The sequence below is a fragment of the Panthera uncia genome, assembly GCF_023721935.1.
Source record: "Panthera uncia isolate 11264 chromosome E2 unlocalized genomic scaffold, Puncia_PCG_1.0 HiC_scaffold_20, whole genome shotgun sequence".
NCBI classification, from domain to species: Eukaryota; Metazoa; Chordata; class Mammalia; order Carnivora; family Felidae; genus Panthera; species Panthera uncia.
Genome location: NW_026057589.1, coordinates 13,671,457 through 13,689,270, shown reverse-complemented (window position 1 = coordinate 13,689,270; position 17,814 = coordinate 13,671,457). Strand labels below are relative to the sequence as shown.

Sequence of the window (17,814 nt, the reverse complement as noted above, 5' to 3'; positions counted from 1 at the left end):
GACAGGAGGACTGAGGAGGAATCAGCAAAGGATATGAGGTCAGTGAGAGGTGGGAAAAAAGCTAGGTGAGGGTGGCATCTTGGAAGCCAGTGAAGACAACGTTTCAAGGAGACCAAATGCAGCTGGCCTTCCCAAATTGAGAACTGAGAAGGAATTATTGGATTTGGCAACACAAAGGTCCTCAGTGACCTTGTTAGAGCAGTTTCGCTTCAGCAGTGTGGGCAAATACCTGAGTGGAGTGGGTTCGAAGAGACTGGAAGGAGAAAAATCAATCAAGAAAAGAGAATTCTTAAGGAATTTGCCATAAAAGGAAGCAGAGAAATGGGGTAGTATTTGGAGAAGTAGAATCAAGAGAATTTGTTACTGTCTTCAAGATGGAAGAAACAGGAACGGTGTTCAGGCTGATAGAATGTGCCACCCGAGAAGCAACACTTTGGAGACAGAGAGGAGGACGGCTACAGCAATGCTCCTGACTCAGCAAGCAGGAATGAAATCTGGTGCACAAGCGAGGCCCTGGCCCTTACCAGGACACGGACGGATCAGACCTCCTAGTCAGTTACAGGAAAAGGGAAGGCAGCAGAGATGCAAGCAGGTGGAGAGATACAGTAGTGAGTGGCAGGAACTTGTTTCCTTGATGAAACAGGAAGTAAGGTCAGCAGCAAAGGCTGAGAAAGGAGTTTTGAGAAGAGAGGGGAAGGCAGGGACTAGTCCTCTAGGACGGTGGGAGAATGAATGAGCTGTGGAAATACGGCAGGATTCCTTGGCAGCATTCAAGGCCTGCTTGAGATGACTGATCGTGAGCTAAGAGTGAGGTCTGCAAACATGCTGGGTGTTTCCTCCAGCCCAGGAGAACACCCACAGAGTAGGCAGACATGTGGATTTAACCAGAGCTGTGGCTTAGCCAAGAAAGTGTGACAAAGCAAAAGAGGGGAAGGGGACTGAGAGTGTATTGCATGAGGCAGTGTTTGTAACGGCTGCCCTTGGAATGAAACTTATTTAAGGAAGTAAGAGCATGAGGGGATAAGGGTCAGGGAGAAAGAAGGACTAGAAGTCCTGCTGCGGTCAAAGACCACTGAGAGGACTGATGTTATGATAAAGAGCAGAAAAACATCCTCACGAGTGGTAACTCTTACAGCTGACATGGTAAGACAACGTGTTTTAGTTCTCCACCGTTTTTCGAAACTACGAAGAATGCTGTAGGCTCATAAGCAGTAGGAAGGACACAGGGCTGAAGATCCCCATTTAATTTTTGATGGCCAAACTGACGCATTCAGTAACAATATGAGATGCTATTAATTAGAACAACTTCAGTCCCTAGTTGTGTGGGGCTGGGCAAATTCCCTAACCGCTGGGGCTCAGTTAATCTGTAAAATGGGTATAAGAGTAACCACCTCACAGGACAAAGACTGAAAGAATATATGAGAAACACAACTGAGTCTGGCACTTAGTAAGTAACAAATAAATATCGACTATCAGTAACATCATTACTAACTGCTAAGATTATGCGTGTTTCTTAATTTTAAAAGATGCAATAACCAACAAAAACAGACTGTTATAAAAGCAACAGTCTCAGTAGGGAAGAGTTCAGAGACTCAAGTAGTAAGGCTGGTGGAGGTTCCACTCATTCCAGAATTTTTCCAAGTACTTTTCCCACTCTGCTCTTGTTTCTCCACTTTCTGGGGACATGGGAGAAAAGACACGTGCCATCCCAAAGGGCTGTAAGCTCATGGGAACTCTGTAAACATCAAACCTTGCCGCTGAGGGGTTCAACTTCACCCTAAACTCGATTTCCAGGTTCTGTGCCAGCACCTCTGCCTTCTGCGCACACAGCCAGCCTCAGAGAGTCGCATCCAATAGCAACATCTTTAGTGAAACACCTTGAGAAGGGTACTTTTTCTTATTTACGAATATCTCACGTGTCCATTTAGGAGCAGACCAGACTTCTTTTCCAGTTCAAATAAGATGCTCGGTTACTGTTTATTACATCACAGGTCACTGGAGGAACGAGGAGAAATAGACCCTGGCCTGTCATCTGACAGCTATTTAGACCGTGGAGCTGTGGGAATCAAGCCCACGTGACACCCCTCCATGGGACAGAATCCCAGACAGACAGTCGCTAAGTCCCAGGAGATTGCGGCAGACCCCACTGGCACACCGCCTCTTTGACAGTTTCTGTTTGCGATGCCACAAGGAAGCAAAAGCAATGGCTGAGTGCAGAGCCATCCATGGTTAGCTGCCTCTTACATCTTTCAGGCCTGGCTTGAAATGTCTCCACCCCCAGTCCCCGCCCAGGGTTTTCTTTCAGAGTAGCTGGGATCAGAGATCCAAGATAAAAACTTCTTAGGCTCTAAGTGTAGCTACTGGCAAAAGCAATCATCTCATCAGGAAGAAAAATGGGAAAGAAGCAGCAAACTCTGGAACAAGTGAGACACACTCAGAGTGCTTCAGAATCGAAGGCCGGGAGAGAACATGGGCTCCTAGGAATTCTAGGAGCATGGGGTGATTTATTGACCAAGCATCCTCTGTAGCTGGGACTGAGCTCTGAGCTCTTTCTAGCTTATAAATTTTTTTAATAAATTTTTTTATGTTTATTTATATTTGAGAGAAAGAGACAGAAAGAGAGAGAGAGAGTGAGTCAGACACAGAATCTAAAGCGGGCTCCAGGCTCTGAGCTGTCAGTACAGAGCCCAACGCAGGGCTCAAACTCATAAACTGCGAGATCACGACCTGGGCTAAAGTCATATGCTTACCCAATTGAACCACCCAGGCGCTCCTCTAGCTTATAATTTAATTGCTCTATGAGAGGAATGAGAGAGGAAGGGCTTCACAATCTCTCCTTGTGGTATTCTTCATAACAACTTACAGAGAAGTTTTGACCAAAGAGTAGATACGGTCTCTGGCAAAGAAGTAAGGGGGCGAGAGCGTTTTCCGGCAAACTTCACAGTTTTATCGTGATTTCACCCAAACAGGCACAATGACTAGGGGACACGGGGAGGGATTTGCTGCGAATAGGTTCCACTTTCAGATACAAGTTTCCGGAAATGACAACAGAAACAAAAACAAAACAAAACAAAATCCACATATGCACACAGAACGATGAAGAAGACATGAAGTAGAAAACGCAAGTTGTGAACCGCTAACCTGATTTCTACTGTTTTTACATATCCATTCATTCATCCACAGGGGCAAAAATCTGTAACACATACCGAAGGAATCCTGTGAGATTTCTGCTTTCTACGTTAATGTTTGAAATCTTTACAATCACTATTCTGATGATCTCAGGGATGGGGGTCGGGGGGAACAGGAAGAACTCGTGCTTCCAGATTTGCTTAAAAACAAAAAACCCCACTGATTTAGAAATTACAAATGTCAGTTACCCTTTCTGTATCTGCAGAACACCTATTAGTTCATCCTTCCCTACTCCTTCACCTGCTCAAGGGCACTTTTTTCTTTTAGAACTCCCTCCTCTTTTTACAAATGCAGCCTTGAATTCCTCCTAAGTCACTCCCAGTCATGGTACAAGTTCTCCTTTTCTTTCCTATTAATTTCTTCCAGAAAGCTGACTCCAAGCTGCCTTTGCCAACCCTACAAAAATCACCAGAATGAACTAAGTATTGAACCCTTTTCCATTATGAATTCCCTTTACCTTCACCTCTAAAATTACCATCCATTACATGTATATCTTCACTGAACAACTTTTATTTTGGTACCCGTTCTGTATGTTATACCATAAATACTCAATATAGACCTTTTTAAAAAAAATTTTATTTTAAACTTTCTGAACTACTTCATTTGGCTTAAAATAGGTACTATACTCTGAAATCGACAAGAACGATGTCCCTTCTCTGAACAGCCAACTCCAAGCCCCAATCCCCTGTCAAGGGCAGTGAACAGGGTTAGTGCCACCTGCCAACTCCAGCCGGTTAATATGGACTGGGAACCCAGAACACAGGGTTGAGGAGGACTGAGTTCACACAGAGTTCCCTAATAAAGAGGGAGGGAGGTTAAGTTTTAGCACTGTCTGCCATGCTCAATGAACAAAGTTGGGGTCAGTGGCTTTTCCCTCTCTGCATAGCCTGCTGGGCCCAGCACTGGTGTGACCTACATTGCTCTTATTCTTGGTGTATCTGGAGTCCAGTCACTGTGAAACATTGCTATATTTGAAGAAAGTGTGGGTGTTTGTGTGTATGTGGTTGGGGGGAGGAAGAAAGTATCTCTTTTCTTGAGAATCTTTAACTGTTCTATAGCAACTCAAAAGAGAATGAGATGACAGTTTAAGGGGGTGGAAAAAGATGACTTCATTACAAGGAATTTCCAACCTGAGTCAAATTTCAAGTAATAAGAACTTGGGCTGGTTTTCTCCAGTTACCTCACAAATCCATCCTCCCTATTCTCACTCTAATCACAACTACATAAAATCAGTATCCCCGTGCAGTAATTTTTCTCCATGTTTCCCAAAGTTTATTAAACATCAGGGGTTCATTTACCTTTCCACTAAACCTGACTTCCCCTCTTCCCATGGCACCAAGTTATAGGTCAGACAAGTTGGCTTCAGTACCCCCATTTCATCCTATGAATCGTTCTGTGAATGTAATGTCCTCTCTGAATTCTTCCTACTCATAGATGGTGCAGAAGAGTAGTAACTCTAAAAAGATTCTGGGTATCAACAGGTTCATTTGATCCATTTTCTGAAACTTCATGTTTACCAATCCTCTATCTACTATTAAGAATACTGTGGGGGTGCCTGGGTGGCTCAGTCGGTTAAGCGGCCGACTTCGGCTCAGGTCATGATCTTGCGGTCCGTTGAGTTCGAGCCCCTCGTCGGGCTCTGTGCTGACAGCTCAGAGCCTGGAGCCTGTTTCGGATTCTGTGTCTCCCTCTCTCTCTGCCCCTCCCCTGTTCACGCTCTGTCTCTCTCTGTCTCAAAAATAAATAAACGTTAAAAAAAAAATTAAAAAAAAAAAAAAAAAAAGAATACTGTGGAAGAGTTCCAAAGAGTACTGCCCAAGAGAGCTTTCTGCAATGAAGGAAATGTTCTACATCTGTGCTGTCCAATTATAGCAGTCAATAGCAATTTGTGGCTAGCGAACACTTGAAATGTGGCTAGTGTGATTCAGAAACTAATTTTAAATTTAATTAATTATAATTTAAGTAGCCACCTGTGGCTTGTGGCTACTCTATTGGACAGTGCTGTCTAGAAGAAGAAAGAGAATAAATTCAGCCGCATGAGAAAATAGAAAGCTCTAAAAGTGTATCCAGAGTACAGAGGAAGAGTTAAGGCTTCTGTGGCCACAGACATAGATCCCTGTCACAGTTGTGAGGCAGCCCCCCACAAACCCCGGAGAGGTACTGTGCTAAAAGGGTTCCCTACATGACTCAGGAGCTGCTCTTCCTCTGGGGAGTAGGAACCAAAATGAAGATGGGCTTCCAGCTTCCTGCCTCCCTGCTCTTAGTGCCTGCTTGCTCAAGAGAATAATGTCAGTGATAAGGCTCCATGGAATTTTTGAGGCAAGAACAGAAAGCAAGTAGCCAGCCCCACTTAACTTTCCAAAGGAGGAAAACCAGAACCATCGAAGTGAAGAGATTTATTCATTTTTTAATTTGTTTTTATACAGTTGAAGGCAATAAGTAAACAATCCACCAACTTATTCCAAGGGATTTCAAATGTAGTTCAATGAAACACAAAAATCAACCGATGGGTTAAAAAGCGGGTGAACGAAGAACTACTGTGCTCTGGGTAGGCAAGAAACTACCCAGAGCACAGCATACAGAGCTAAAAAACTGGAAAACATGAAAAGAGTTTGAGAAACATGAAGTCGATAGAATAAGAAAGTCCAATATATGACATCTAGGATTTCCAAAAGGAAAGATGGAAGAAAATAAAAGAAAAAGCACAATTTGAAGGGATAAATGGCTGAGAATTTCACACATGCTTTGAAAGAAATGAAATCTCAGATTCAAAGACAAATAGCAAAGCAGGATAAATAAAAATAAACCAACATGGCAGCAAATTTGCAGAACACCATGAACAAAGAGAAGATAAAAAAAGCAGCTAAGAGAAAAAATGGATTAAGGGTTGATAAGCAGCCTTCTCAATTACAATATTAGAAGCTGGAAGATAATGAAACAGAATAACATCATCCAATTGCTGATAATAAGTAACTGCCAACCCAGATTTTTGTATCAAGCCAAATTATCATTCGATGGTGATGACAAATAAAAACACTTTTAGGCAAGCAAAACAGAGTTTACAATTAAGAAACTGAAAAAAACTTTAAAGCCTACCTCCAGAAGACAGAAATGTAACTCAGATAATAACTCAAGAAGTTAGAAAAACGCAGTGTACACCCAAGGGGAAGGAGAAGAAAAGATAAAATATGGTTAATAGCAGAAAGCAATGAAATGGGGGGGGGGGCAGAGGGTAATCAAAAACTGGTCCTTTGAAAATAAACTAAGCAAGTAGAGCTCTGGCAAAACTAATCAAGAATAAAATGTGCAAATAATATTAGGAAAGGAAAGGGGGACATAATACAAAGATAGACACAGAGATTGCCTGGAAATATATACCTTATCAAAACTGACACAAGAATAGAAAACTTGAGCATACCAATAATACTGAAGAACTTGAATCATATTAAATAAAAATTTACACACACACACACACACACACACACACACACACACACACAGCCTAGACCCAGACAGTTTTACAGGGGAATTTTACACCAAGTTCTACCAAGCATTCATAGTATAGATATTTCCTTGTCTCTATCTGTTTCCTCCAGATCCATTTCCCTCTCTGTTCTGTTCTCTACAAGGCTAACAAGTCTGGACAAGATTCCCTCACCTCCTAAACTTCTATTGGGTTCTGTCAATGGGAAGCACCAGCAGAAGATGAGGACAAGATGATAGAGAAGCTGGGTTGCTTATTCCCTGCCTCTCTCTTTACCTTGCTATGGTATGGCAATGGTTTCATTCTTCTATGTAAGCCCACAGTTCTGTGGGACATCTTTCCCTGGGCGACAGTTTTCACCAGGTTTTATAATGACTTCCCTCCCCCTTGTACCTCAGATCTAGGAGGGGCAACAGATTTCCACTGTGGCCAATCTCCAGCTGCTTCACCCATACATTGTTCATTCCTTCAATCCTGCCCACACCTTTGTAAACCCTCTCTTCAAATAAATTTGATTCAATTATCTCTCTGAGTGCACCATCTGTTTGCAGTCAGAACTGTAATAGGCTTTTATAAAACTCTTTTAGAAAAGAATAAACATATACATATTCCTAACTCCTTTTAAAAGTCTACATTAATCTTAATAGCAAGAGAAGAAAAGAAAATTGAGTGAAATTTCATCACATATATACAGGAATCCCAAGTAGAATATGGATGTATTAAATCTAGCAATGTATATGGGATGGTTTGCTTCAAGAATATAAGGGCGGGTGCCTTGACGGCTCAGTCAGTTAAGTGTCTGACTTCAGCTCAGGTCATGATCTTATGGCTCAGGAGGCTCTCTGCTGTCTGCACAGAGCCTGCTTCAGATACTCTGTCTCCCTCTCTCTCTGCCCTTCCCCTGCTCATGCTCCCTCTGTCAAAAATAAATTAACATTAAAAAAAAATACAAGTTAAACATTAAAAAATCTAAAAAAAAATAAAAAAGGATATGTTAAACATTATAAAGTCGGGGCACCTGGGTGGCTCAGTCGGTTGAGCATCTGACTTCCACTCAGGTCATGCTCTCACAGTTTGTGGGTTAGAGCCCCGCATCAGGCTCTGTGCTGACGTCTTGCTCAGAGCCTGGAGCCTGCTTCAGATTCTGTGTCTCTCTCTCCCTGCCCCTCCCCCGGTCACGCTTTGTCTCACTCTGTTTGTCAAAAATAAATAAGTGTAAAACATTATAAAGCCTATTAATGTAATCATTAACAAATGAAAGGAGAAAGACCATCTGACTGAATGTAAGGGAAAAATCTGATAGAACAGCCACCTGTGATACTTAGTTTAACAAATTAACAATAGAAGGGAATGAAGGAAATTTATCAAAAACAAACACAATGGTTCCAATGCAAGGAACACTCCCTTTAATAGGAGGAAAACAAGGATGCCCATGATTACAGATTCAAATAAACTTTTTACTGGAGGAACTAGCCAGCAATCTTGAAAGAAAGAGAAGTGACACACAAAAGGATTAGAAAAGAAGAAACTAAGTAGTCATTATTTGTAGATGTGATTCTCGGCTTTTCTCTGTAGATGTTTTCCATTATAACTATTATACTCATTCTCTCTCTCTATAAGAGTTCAGCAAATTTGCTGAATATACAAGAAATCTGAAATGATTAAAAAAATTTAAAGCTATTTACAGTAATAACCCAAAAACAAGGTATCTAGTGATAAATCTAACAAAAGGGATTCAAGACCTTTAAAAAACTATAAAGTTTTATCCAAAAACATTAAGCAATAATCTTAGGTTATATTTACTGATCACTTACTATCTGCTGGGCACTGTTCTGAATGGTATGGCTATGCCTATATACTAGTTTAATTCATAAAATGGTCCCATATGATAGATACAATTATTATCAGTCTCACTTCAGAAATTAAGGCACAGGGTAAATCACTTGCCCAAGATTCCAAAACTAAAAATCAGCTACACTGAGATTCAACTCTAAGGCAGTCTGGCTCCAAGCCTGCAACCTTAACCACTACCCCACAGGGCCTCTCCCAAAAGGGGGATCCCACTCTTCCCACGAAGGCACCTCTGGCTTAGCTGAGTTAAGCCTCCACGAGAGAGTCTCATGTCATGCTGAGGCAGATTTGACCTGAAAGAAGCCCCTATCTCAACAGGTGGGATCACAGCAAAAAGTTCAGGAGCAAAGTTTGGAACTGGATCTGCTTGGGTTCTGACGAAAACACACCTCAGCATTAGACCTAGCCACCCCTTCAGACACTGTGTCACTTTTAGATCATGCGGTTTTATTTAGGTCTTCCTAGTAACATCTGAGGATTCTGGGTGATGGAAATGCAATATTGATTTGTACAAACTCTGCAATTTTTCTGCAAATCTGAAATCATTTCAAAGCTTTAAAAATATTTTAAAATTTGGGGTGCCATGGTGGCTCAATCCGTTGAGTGGCCAACTCTTGATTTTGGCTCAGGTCATGTTCTCATGGTTTGTGGGTTCGAGCCCCACAATGTGCTCTGTGCTGGCAGTGCAAAACCTGCTTGGGATTCTCTCTCTCCCTGTCTCTGTGCTCCTCCCCTGCTCACATGCTCTCTCTCTCTCTCAAAATAAACATTTAAAAAAATTTTTTTTAATATTTTAAAATTCTATTATATCTGTAAATTCAATCCCATCAGAGCCACGGGCAGACTCAATTTTATAAAGATGGCATTTTATAAACTCAATGTAATTCCAATAAACACCTTAACAGTTTTTCTCCCACAGAAGGTGACAAAGCTGATTCTAGGAGCAGAAAGTGCCAAAAATAGCTAACTGGTTTTTGTTGTTTTTATTGTTGTTGTCTATAACATACAGAAAGAACTGTTTATTCTGCTGTTTGCAATACAAAGACATAGGGAAATGTTACTGTTTGTGCAACACAGTAAGGGAAAAAATTTTAAACTGCCCATTAGGGTCACTTGGCCAGATGTCCTGTCATGAAGAATACCAGTTATAAACAGAGCAGCCCTAGGACTCTGTATTTCATTTTGCTTATTCTATCCTGATTCCCTTATCTGTCCCCTAGAAAGCTTCACTTAGACAGCACAGCTTTGAAAAAGAATAACAAGATGAAAGGATTTGCCCTTCCACACAGCAAGATAAAGCCACGGTAATTAAGAAAGTGTTAGCACAAGGATAGACAAATTGACCAATGGTACAGAACAAGAAGCCCAGGAACAAATACAGGTCAGGAAGGAAACTTGATATATGACAGAGGTGGCTTTGCAAATCAGTGGTAAAGGACTTTATCATTCTTCACTTGCTGCTAGGAGAGCTAGTATTCCTATGGAAAAGAAAATATACCCTTATCCTACCCCATCCAAACAATTTAACTCTCCGGGATTAGAGACTTAAATATGAAAGGCAAAATTTAAAAGCTTTTAGAAAAAAGTGTAAGAAAGTGATAAGCAAGTCTTTCTTAAGACATAAAACACATATGGCATAAGGAAAAACACTGGAATATTCAATTACACAATTAAGTTAACTATAACAAATCACAAAAGAATAAAGAGATAAGCCACAGGGGCACCTGGGTGGCTCAGTCGGTTGAGTGTCCAACTCTCGATTTCGACTCAGGTCATGATGGTGGCATTGGGGCCCCTGTTAAGCTCTGTGCTGGTGGCGCACTCCTGCCTAGGATTCCCTCTGTCCCTCTGCCCCTCCCCCACTCACTCTCTCTCAAAATAAACAAACATTAAAAAAAGAGAGAGATAAGCCACAAACTGGGAGAAATAATCTGCATTACATACGACAACAAATAATTATTGTCTGGGAACAAAACAAAAACACAAATTCATACAAACTAGTAAGAAAAGGATAAACTATCCAACATAAACATCAAAAGACATGAACAAGCGTTTCATAGACAAGGAAACATTTTGATTAACTAATACTGATGTATTAGTTATATATGAATACATATTATCAAATATATAACAAAATCAGAGTGATATGCCATTTCATACCCACCAGAGCTTGCCAAAAATTAAAGTATGATAATATCACGTTTTGGCAAGGACATAGAGGGAGTAAAAATGTGCTATTTTGGGAATGTAAATCGGTACAAGTATATTGGAGAGCCACTGGGCAATATCTCATTTAAGCTGAAAATACATACACTCTATGATCCAGCTATTTCACGACTAAGGATGTACCCTAAAAAAACCTCTCACTCGGGTATGTAAAGAAACATAGAAAAAATTCTCAAAGCAACTGAAAATAACTTCAATACCCATTATAAGGGAATGGATCAATAAATGGTGATATTAAAAAAATTTTTTTAATGTTTGTTTGTTTATTTACTTATTTATTTATTTATTTAGTGAGAGACAGAGAGAGCAAGCACAAGCCAAAGAGCTCTAGCAGGGGAGGGGCAAAAAGACAGAAAGAATCCCAGACAGGCTCCGCACTGCCAGCACAGAGCCCAACTCTGTGTTGGGTTCAAACTCACAAACTGTGAGATCATGACCCGAGCTGAAATCAAAACTCAGACGCTTAACCGACTGAACCACCCAGGCGCCAATAAATGGTGATATTTGTGATACAGTCACACAACAGAGTGCAACAGTGAAAATGAATGTGTCAACACGAACAATAAGTAGTACAATGGATTTACAGATCTCAAATCCATTTGGGATATACAGAGGGATATGAGAGGACAGAGGCATTATGATAAAGTTTATATGAATTAAATGAATATCGTTTTAGACAGAAACATGCAATAAAACTATGAACATATAAAGGATGATAAACAGGAGAGCCAGGCAGTCATTACCTTTGGGGAGGGAAGGAAAAATATGGGAACTGGGTGGATTTATGCAATTACATCTGTAATAGTTTATTCATAAATCTGTTTGATAGGTAAATACATTACCTCTTTTGAATGTCTAAAGTAGATTTTTAAAAAAGGTTCCAAGAGACCAGAGCTCCTATTCAGAGCCACACCACTACCTGATTTCCTGAAATGTACCAAATTGACAGAGTATAAACCCCTGTGACTTCCATTTTTCTTTTTTTTTATTTTTTTTTAACGTTTTATTTATTTTTGAGACAGAGACAGAGCATGAACGGGGGAGGGGCAGAGAGAGAGGGAGACACAGAATCTGAAGCAGGCTCCAGGCTCTGAGCTGTCAGCACAGAGCCCGACGCGGGGCTCGAACTCACGGACCATGAGATCATGACCTGAGCCGAAGTCGGACGTTTAACCGACTGAGCCACCCAGGCACCCCTCCATTTTTCAATCATAGGACTGAAACTTTAGAGTTCATCTAATATGAGTGAATGGACAAAAAAAGGAAGGGTCAGACCCTATGACAAGATGTACCCGGCGGACCCTCAAGGAAAAGGGAGGCAAGGAAATAATTCTTGTTATTTTATAAAAGTGATTATCACCTCCCAGAAAAAGCATTTGACAACATACAGCTTCCATTCATGATAAAAACCCTCAACAACATAGGTCTAGAGGGAACATACCTCAATATAACAAAGGCCATATATGACAAACCCACAGCTGACATCATACTCAATGGGAAAAAACTGAGAGCTTTTCCCCTAAGGTCTGGAAAAAGACAAGGATGTCCACTCTCACCACTTTTATTCAACCAAGTACTAGAAGGTTCTGGTCACAGCAATTAGACAATAAAAAGAAATAAAAGGCATCCAAACTGGTAAAGAAAAAGTAAAACCTCCACTATTTGCAGATGGCATAACCCTAAAGACTCCACCAGAAAAAAAACTATTAGAACTGATAACTGACTTCAGTAGAGTAGCAAGATACAAAAATCAATGTACAGAAATCTGTTGTATTTCTATACACTAATAATGAAGCAGCAGGAAGTGACATTAAGAAAACAATTAACATTTGCAATTGCACCGAAAACAATAAAACACCTAGAAATAAACTTAACCAAAGAAGTGAAAGACCTGTACTCTGAGAACTATAAAACACTGATGAAAGAAATTCAAGACAACACAAAGAAAAGGAAAGACATTCCAGGCTCTTAGGTTGGAAGAACAAATATTGTTAAAATGTCTATACTAACCAAAGCAATCTACACATTTAATGCAATGCCTATGAAAATACCAACAGCATTTTCCACAAAACTAAAATGAACAATTCTAAAATCTGTATGGAACCATAAAAGACCCCAAATAGCCAAAGCAATCTCGAAAAAGAAAAACAAAACTGGAGGTATCACAATTCCAGACTTTTCATGTTATGGTACAAAGCTGTAGTAATAAAAACAGTATGGTACTGGCATAAAAACACACACAAAGAGGGGCACATGGCTGGCTCAGTCAGAAGGACATGTGACTCTTGATCTCAGGGTCATGAGTTCAAGCCCCACTTGGGGTGTACACATTACTTAAATAAAACAAAATTTTTTTAAAAAAAAAGGTTAAAAATAGAACTACCCTACAACCCAGTAATCGCACTACTGGGTATTTATCAAAAAAGTACAAAAACACTAATTCAAAAGTGTTTGTTTATTGCGGCATTATTTACAATAGCCAAACTATGAATGCAGCCCAGTGTCCATAGATAGATGAATGGATAAAGAAGATGGAGAATATATGTATGTATATATATACATACGTATACACACACACACACACACACACACACACACACACACCATGGAATATTACTCAGCCTTACAAAAGAATGAAATCTTGCCATTTGCAATGATGCAGATGAAGCTTGAGAGCATAATGATAAACGAAATAAGTCAGAGAAAGACAAATACCATGTAATTTCACTCATATATGTAACTTAAGAAACAAAACAAACAGGGGCGCCTGGGTGGCTCAGTAGGTTGAGCGTCTGACTTTGGTTCAGGTCATGATCCCGCAGCCTGTGGGTTCGAGCCCCACGTTGGGCTCTGTGCTGACAGCTCGGAGCCTGGAGCCTGTTCCGGATTCTGTGTCTCCTCCTCTCTCTGCCCCTCCCATGCTCATGCTTTGTCTCTCTCTGCCTCTCAATAATAAACGTTAAGAAAAAAAAAATTTTTTTTAAAAGAAACAAAACAAACAAGCAAAGGGTAAAAAAAAAAAAAAAAGAGAGAGAGAGAGAGAAAGAGAGAAAGAGAGAGAGAGAGAGACAAACCAAGAAATAGACCCTTTAATATTAGAGAACAAACTGATGGTTACCAGAGAGGAGGTGGGTGGCGGGGGTGGGTAAAATAGGGGATGGAGATTAAGAGTATACTTATCATTATGGGCACTGGGTGATGCATGGAATCACTACATTGTATACCTGAAACTAATGTAACACTGTATGTTAACTACACTGGAATTAAAATTAAAAACTCCATTTAAAAAGTGACCATCACTTTTACCTTAAGTGTTTCGAACTCCTTAGGCAAAAGATACTTTGTAATTATGGGATCAGTTAAAAATGTTGAGCCTACACCATATCACCCAAGAAAAAGTAGTCCGCTCAGGGAAGCAGAGGTTCCTCTTGCTCTTTCCTCATTTCAAGGCCATCCCCGAAGGATGGATCTGTAATCCTACAGGCCTGATAGCTTCAAGGCCCAGAAATCCCCCTCTGAGTCCCTTGTTTGGGCCTTGTTTTCTATTGCTGGTTCTTAGGCATCAAACGCTGACTTCCTGTTCCCCTTTTTTTGAGCTCTGGGGCCTTGGAAGAACTGGTAAGAGGCTTTGAAGAAAAGTACAAAGCCAGGAAAACAGAGTGGAGACAGCTACGACTTTCCAAAGGAAAGCAAATCTTAACACAGTTGTAATAAGCTTTCAGACTTTCCTCTGTCTGTAGCTTACATAAGACTGGTTCAGACACAAGGACTGAAGAGTTGTAAGTCACTGAAGTTGGGAACAGTTAAAACTCAGATTTGGGTAGATGTTGAGGATAGCATTCTGGATGCTGATAGCATAATCCTTGCTAGTTCTAAACTCTTACTATCTCTAGTGTATCCTTTTCAACATCCTACAGAGGGCTGGCTGTGTAATGTGTTCACTTTGGGTGTCGTTCTAAACACTTTATTAGACCTAAAATCTTAAGAGCACAGATGACCTCACATGAATTGTCTCCTTGCAAAGTAGTCTCATGGTCAGTGTCAAGTGCCATGCCACCATTTCACAACATAGAAAAAGGAGGCACACTTGTGACCCTTACATTCTCATCATTAGGTCCACAGCCTTCCCTTAACAAGAAAAGTGATGCTCTTCCTGTAAATTGGCCTCAGGGCCTCTGACCCAAGGCCTCCGTTTCATGATCCTTTCACACTACAAAGGTGTTTTAATGAACTGAGTTTGAATGTCAAACTCCAATCTCATTGGTCATGCTACTGTGGCTATTCACTGAGCATAGTCCTCCCCATTCTATTCTGCTGTCCTGCACTTTGAATTCAGGGCTCACTGTCAGCATGGAAAGCACCAGAGTTCTGATATGGCAGCCTCTGGTTATGTTCTACCCAGGGATTTATCATCCACAACCTACTCAAATCCCTCCCCCAACAGCTACCAAAAATTCCCCTGGTGAGAAATGCTATTATGAGAAGGAGTGGCTGCTTTGTGACTCACACTGTTTCATTAAAAAGATTTTTTTTTCAAACAAATTTTCAGTAGAAGAATCCAAAGGTTTTCCAAAGCCACAGCAAAAACAGAACAGCTCACAATACTATTTCTCAAAGGTCTGCCACTTCATAGGCGATTCCTTTACCTCAAAATACTGCAGATGCTTAGATTCGCCATCCTTTTATGTTGCACTTGGCCTCCGGGCCGAGAGAGGAGGTAGGGAATAGATGAATTAAACACAGCCAACAAGACTGGGCTGGTCAGATATTAAGGTGGAAGGCAGCTAGTGTGCAAGCCAGCCCTCACCACAGGTATTAGACTTGCCAGAGTTCTCTAGGGCAACCGGCTGCAATGGTATGAATATTTTAGTCAGATCTGACCAGGACTGAGGAAAACTAATAATATATGGTGTACATGAGTATTTGGTGATGCTTGTTATAGTAGTGAGTGGCATTCTAACAAAGTTTCTCTGGAAAGCTGACTTAGATGGCATTATATCTTAGTGGGCGTTAAAAGTGTAAATGATCTAAGTAGAAGAGAACAATTGCACAGAAGGTTAATATTTATGGTAGTCAAGTACTTCATTGGTTTGAGTTGGAATCCCAAGGACTCCCTCAAATCCTTGTAGGATTTCCAGAGTACTTAGGCAAGTGGCGGGATAAAAGAATTCTAATGGCCCTCACTAAGGAAAAGCACCCTCTTAGCAGGAAAAAAAGGGTTATTGAAGAAGAAACAAGTGCAAATATCTCCAGAGAGTTGAGCAATGTGGGCAAAAGGACCAAAATGGCTGGGGCCTAGGGTTTTGGGTTCTCCTACCTCTGTCCCAAATCATTGGGAGACTCCAGATTTAAGTTTCTCCCGCATGCTAACAAATCAACTTTGACCTTAAAAGGCATTGTACAGCAGAGGTGACCAATTTTAGAACAACTTCTTGTGAAGTATGGCTTATTTAATTATACTTTTTAGAGGGCTAAAGGTACTACCGGGGAGAAAGCTGGAGCCAAGCTACGACAAGTCTAATTCACTAAGATAAAGATGACTGCATAATTCCTAAATATAAGGTGAGGTTTCTCCAAAAATCAAGGCACCCTCTTAGAGCTAAAGTCCACATTAAGTCTCTGAGCATGGAGCACTTTTTTTTAAAACCCTTTACTCTCAGCAAAAAAATACTTGACTATAACACACATTTAATAATCATTTGGGGGAGGCGAGGAGGACATTTGGTCACCAATGTTGGCTATCATAAACAAGGCTTTAAAAATCACTTAAAATAGCACTGAGTATCAACAGTGTCTGCAGCTCAGAGACGTACAAGGGTTAAAAGTGTTCCTCATATTTCCTTATGGGTATTTGTGGCTTGGGATAAATTTTATAGAGACAAGATTACTAAAGTGGTGGATCATGCTTCTAGAAAACAGTTTTCAATGACGAGAAAGAAAAGTGGCCCTAGGGACGACAAAGATACTGAAGCCAAATATACACATGAAGAGCCTGAAAAACAGTTTTTCCTTTTGATATTCTCATTGAGAAGATAAAGGACCACTTGTATTAGGATATAGGAGGAATTTTTAACAAGCCCTTGACTAGAACCACAAGAAATGATCGCCTACTCTAGCCCAGGAACAGGGTTTAGGAAAGAATTAAGAGTATCAGTGAAGAGTAAGGAGGAAATACCATCCATGTAGCAGTCTCGTGGACAAAACCTTGAATCCGTTCATCCAAGAGAAAAACCGAGGAAGAAGGGAAAATGTCCCATAAGCTGCAATATTCAGACTCTCTCTTACGGAGTAAGGAAGCAAAGATCCTTAGATCTTTAACTAAGATCTAAGGATCTATGTTATTAGCATAACAAAGTAATGCTAATCAGTCTTGTAATGAACATACCTTCCCACCACCCGACACAGGTCCTAGTATACTGGAGGCACTCAATAAATACCAATTGAATAAATAAATGTCTTAGTGCAACAGATCTCCATACGCACACTCAAAAAGTCTCCTACTTTTGGGTCTGCAAGAGAAAAGGAAAAATAGGTATTTTGTCCATCTAAAGTTTAGATTCATTCTAGGATCTTGACTTGTCTAGCTGCTGGCTGGGGATACATAAAAGAGGACACAGCTCCGTAAGCCCTTCAATAGCACAAGCAGCCAAAGGCAGCTGTGCCTTAGAATGAAAATCAGGGGGAAGACAAGCACAGAAGGAAAGGAGACATTGCCACGACTCTCTTCTGTTCTGAGCAACTTCAATTCTCAGGACCAAGGCAGCCGGGCTCACGCCTCCCTCCTGGAGAAAAATGCTTAGTTCCATGTAAAAGAAAACCGTCAAACAATGAGCAATGCTCTTGCTGGGTGACGCTACCCTCTGGGAGCAGGTGAAAGGAACATTTGTATGGATCCTGCTTAGGAGATACTTGATCCGTTTAGTAATATTGAGAAGCATGCTAATGAGTGCACCAAAAAAAAAAAAGCATCATTTCTTTTTCTTAGATCATTTCTTTGTGAGTTCTTTCTCTGGGAAGAGAATTTTCAGAATCATTTGTTACAAATTTAGATTCTTGGGTCTCTC

At 40.6% G+C, this 17,814-nt stretch overlaps 1 protein-coding gene across 1 annotated transcript in view; it reads right to left on the bottom strand.

The window, feature by feature from the left end:
• Positions 1 to 17,814, bottom strand: part of ZNRF1 (zinc and ring finger 1) — a 102,228-nt gene that overhangs the window by 77,019 nt on the left and 7,395 nt on the right. The window lies entirely within an intron of this gene.